We start from the raw sequence: 4,909 nt of genomic DNA, 5'->3' as shown, positions 1-4,909 counted from the left end.
CAGTTAAAGTGCTTACATTACTACCAGTGTCCAAAAGGCACCTGACAGCTACCCCCCCAATGTAAATTTCTACTTCTGGGCATTTGCCCACTGCACGCTCTAGGAACCGCTCTTTAGTCAGCGTGCCACTCTTTGAGCCATCAGTGCCACCCCTCATCGCTCGGCTCTTCGCGATGAAGGTGCCTCGTTTCCCTGGGGTGAGGACTCGGGTGGAGCTGGCACATTAGTGCTCTCTGGGGCACGAGGTATAGTGCATTGCCGAGCTAAATGCCCAACGCCCTCACATCTCAAACAAATGGGTTGGCCATCACGCGTGTACCTTGGCTTAAACTGGCGCCTACTGGGTTTCTCAGAACTTGGATCAGACCTGTGGGTAGTGAGATCACGGACAGCATTGGTAAGTTCTCCGATTGCTTTCCCTTGTTGTGAGATTACCTTAATTACCTCTTGCAGGGCTACAGTCAGGTCGTTTGTTACAGTATTACTCACATTTGTATGTTCTACATTTTCTTCTACCCCCATTAAGTTTCTAGTTTTAGCAACATTAGCCCCACGAGGTCTCTCTTCTGAACACCACATCAAAGCCTCCTCACGGACGTCAAATAACGTAGCACGGGGGCGCTCTCGAACCACCTTACGCAGTTCTCTACGGAGGGCTAAATCCCTCACCCCCTCGATAAATTGATCTCTTAACGCCAACTGCATGTTCGGAACAGCATTTGGTGACTGCTGAAGCGCAGCGCTTAACATCAAAGATAAAGCATGCGAGTAATCGCGAAAATCCTCACCCTCCAATTGTTTCCGTGCGTAAAACGCATGTAACAATTGGGGAGTGCTTCGTTTTTCCCTGAATGCGGCGCGCAAGAAAGAGAACAGGTCTTGAGGTGACTTATCTTCCCCCCCCCATGCACAGCTTAACCTCATCTAGAGCTGAACCCCTTAAGTGTGAGAGGATAAAATCCACCTGATCCTCAGTATTCAAACCTCTCACTCTTATAACTCGCTCCAGTTCCTCAATGAACTCATCAACATTTTGGCTGTCTTTACTCAGGTCCCCACTAAAGGGTACAATTTGTCTCTCCCTTGGTATATACACATAGGACCTAGTATTTACATTAGTCATGTTAGCAAGAGCTGACACTACTTGATCATGTCTACGTCCCAGCTCAAGGATCTGTGATTGAAGCTGTGAAATAGGGTTACCTCCCTCAGTGTCCAGTTCTGGAGCTGCAGCGCCCGCTCCTTGAATGTCCTCAGCCTGCCCAGCTGCACCCTCTATGGGTTCAACGTCCATGTTTTTGAATCGTTACGAAAAGTCTTAGGTCTTTAACAGTCTTTCCAACAAGCCACGTCCTTAACGTTTCTAGTAGTCCTCGACAGCAGTCCTTCGTCCTCGCACGGCTCCTCCCAGTTTGGCACACAATGCTTTGCAGGATCTCCCAACACTTGGCCGCTCCTTACCACTACCGTTGTTTGCAAACACCCACAATAGTACTTAAATAAAAGAAAGTCGAATAAAAAAAGGAACCCCACTCCTGGTACCAAAAATGTGTAGCCGGGTTAAGAGTACCTTTGTTTAAAATAAAGGAAACCAAAACAGTGGCTTAACATTAAACTGGGGTTCTTTTATTCCTGACCACACTCAAAAGGAGTGCAGCATTAAATATTTTCTTGCTTTCTTTTAGTGTTGGTTTTGACAATTTTTAAAGTGGACAAAAATAACATAACACTGAAATAACAAAAGTTACTTCAATTGGCATAACATAGAAATAAAAGAAAACAAAAAAAAATGAAATTGTTTCTTTGGCTGTAATACTCTGTAATGCAAATAAGCCCCTTACCCAGATAGCAGACGGAGTCGGCCCGAATGTGGCCTCATGATGGCACTGCTGGCGTGCTGCCGGCAACGGCATGCAACATGTCAGCCAAGTATGGGCCAGGTGTGGCAATGATGGCACTGGATCCATGATGGCAGATAACATTTGGGCCAGTTGTGGGTGGGAGGTATGTGGCCCAGAGTGATTCTGGCCCAGATCAGTTTAGTGATTGTAAGCCACATTTGAAATACTGTGATTAACAATAAATAATTGAGGGATTTTCAGGCTATCTTAATGTTAATTTAACCTTTATTAAATAAAATGTTAGTTTTGTATTAAAAGAAGCTAATATATTTGGACATGTTTGTCTACATTTTAATCACATAAACATGCCTTCAGATCATGGGTCAACATTATTTTGTTCAAATGACCCTGAACTTCCAGAATATTTTTTTCTGAATTAAAAATTTTTGATAACGTTGCTTTGAGAATCACGCCATGGATCGATTGGATTTAAACTTGATTTTGCGCGATTTTCATTGTAGCAGGAGTTTATTCCTGCTGAAGATTTCTGATTTCAATGACTGAGTAAAACTATCATTGTGTACAATCAGATGTTAGAAATACACGATATGTTTCACTGTGCTTTTGCCTGCCGAAGTGTTAAAAAAGATCAAATCATTGTGCCAGTTAACCTTCGCGTTACGTTAAGGATGCGCAGTTTATTTATGCAGTGCAACAAGAACCTACACGCGGATGACATCAAAGTACTGCGAGAGCGACTCGAATGATCATGGGCAGGATTCTGATTTCAAATCGCTCTCGCGGTATTTTAACGTCATCTGTTTGTCAGTTCCTCCAACGCAGCATTACGTCGAACACCTTGTCAAAAATGATTGAGATGGCCAATCAAATTAAAAAAGGCGAGTGCCACTGGCCAATCACATAACAGAAAACGAGCTTTCCTGTTAACGCAAGCCGAGCGGCAGCCAATCAAATTAACCAATAGGCGGGTTTACCGCCAGGAGAAGCAGTTACACCTTGTCAATCAATCATAACGGACACGGATTTCAAAGGCAGCAGGATGAAAGATAACCAGTAAGTACCTGAACTTAAATATTTAAACTTTTTCAATCATAAAAATGTTTTTGTTTAAATGTCTAACAAACGTATAAAGGGATGCAAACGTTAACGTGATTCCTGTTTAATGTAATGCGTTGTATTGTCCGTGTGACATAAATTGATATTAAATTAGCTGTTTTCTATAAGGTTAAGAATTACTGTGATCATATTATAATGAAGTAATCGAACTTGGTTATCTGGTCTTCCTGATGTCAGAAGAACATTTATTTAAAATATATATATATATATATATATATATATATATATATATATATTTAAAATGTATTTCTGTAATGTTTAATTTTTTTTTTTTTTGAGAAAGTCTATCAGGTCTGAGTTCATTAAGACATGAAGACTCTGGAGTGGGACAAGAGAAGGATGATGGGGTGTATATTCCAATAGACACATTAAGGTAAATTAAATGTTGAGGCTCATGTTTGCATCTTTGTGTTTATATATCAAAAGATTGCTCTGTGATTTCAGTGAAAGCTGATAAATACAGAGGGCTGGACAGTGGTTTCATTGATTAAGTGAGTAAGAACTGACCATAGCCTAACATTAATTTAGTTACCCGAATTGCATTGTTGAATACAAAGGAAAATGGTAAAAATACAAATATTTTGAATATGGAATACTGTGAAATTATTTTCTGTTAATCATCTGCTGTGTTTGCTTCAGGTAAAGAGGTGGGACAATGATGCTGACAGGACAGGAGGAGGTGACATTCAGGTTAGTGACAGTACATCAGGGCCACCATTTAATTTAATGTTAATTTAATTGCTTCCAAAATCAATATTGACAAATCTTTACAATTATATTTGCAAAGCTGAATTTCTCATAGGTGGATAAAGTATGACAGCAATTGTGAAGACCTTAGACGTCGTGCAGTATATGGTTCTTCTCTCTTTCATTTATATTGATTTGACTTAATTTTCTTGGTAAATAATAATGGGGATATTCCCAATATAATATATTTTAATTAGTACATGCTTAGAACATATCTCATTTGCTAATTTGCTTTGTATCTAAGCTATGTTTCATTTTATTTAGACATTCAGCGCAGACATTTTCATCCAAAGCAACTTGAGGAAGAAAACAAGAAGCAGTTCATCCTAAAAGGTTCATCTTCTAATTCTCTATCTAAATGTTTGTTTTAAAGTATATCATTATGTTTTTAATTACTATTGCTTCATAACAATTATTGATTTGCATCTGTTTTCTTTTATATAACAGTGGGCTGCTGTATGGAAAGAGGAGCTGAGAAGAAAAGAGACGCTGGAAAGCAGAACTTCTTGTTGAGGACAATCCTGAATAGGAACACTTTCTCATATACACATATATTATAATTTAGTGTTTGATTTTTTTTCATTTTTATTAATTGTATTGTTTTAATTTTTCGTTTTATTTGAAATTACCTAAGTTAGATTCATGCTAATACTTTAACTGGAACTTGTATCTCTGGTGAAGCTGGATGTAGAGTTGGTTTCACTTTCACATACACATGAAGTTTCTAAATAACTTAACTAACTTTTAAGTTCAGTTTGGTTTAAACTTGTATTTACCCATGGTTATTCATTTAAATTTCAATTCATCCTAATATATTAATTTCAATGAAAACTTCTGTATTTGTGTATAGCTGGTTATTTGGGCAAACTACATTTCACACCAATGTAACTGTCACAAAGTTTTTTTACTATCAGTTTGTTCTAAACTTTTGTTTGTTTACTAAGGATGAAATTGCTTTGTAATTTAAGTTGTTGGTGTTAGATTCATGCCAATAGTGTATTTGAACAAACTAGTATTTTTGTTTATTGCTGGCAGTTTATTCTAGAAGAATTTTAACACGTACAATGTTGTAGTGTTATTGACTTGTGTGTTATTAATAAAAGGCAAACAATTTGAAAGTAATTTTTGTGTGATTTATTTATTAATATAATTTGGGCAAGATTAGGCTGAGTGATGGCTCAGTT

At 38.1% G+C, this 4,909-nt stretch overlaps 1 long non-coding RNA gene across 6 annotated transcripts; it reads left to right on the top strand.

The window, feature by feature from the left end:
* Positions 1 to 2,387: 2,387 nt before the first annotated feature.
* LOC135721823 (uncharacterized) lies at positions 2,388 to 4,258 on the top strand. Of its 6 annotated transcripts, none has more exons than XR_010521590.2 (6): positions 2,388 to 2,915; positions 3,262 to 3,469; positions 3,618 to 3,668; positions 3,766 to 3,833; positions 3,990 to 4,058; positions 4,173 to 4,258. It is a non-coding gene; the product is annotated as an uncharacterized lncRNA (long non-coding RNA). The 6 variants fall into 6 exon arrangements; XR_010521587.2 differs by having other exon boundaries at positions 3,766 to 3,877; XR_010521589.2 differs by lacking the exon at positions 3,766 to 3,833.
* Positions 4,259 to 4,909: the final 651 nt, after the last annotated feature.

The sequence above is a fragment of the Paramisgurnus dabryanus genome, chromosome 18, assembly GCF_030506205.2.
Source record: "Paramisgurnus dabryanus chromosome 18, PD_genome_1.1, whole genome shotgun sequence".
Lineage (NCBI taxonomy): Eukaryota > Metazoa > Chordata > Actinopteri > Cypriniformes > Cobitidae > Paramisgurnus > Paramisgurnus dabryanus.
This window is presented reverse-complemented; position numbering and strand designations above follow the sequence as displayed.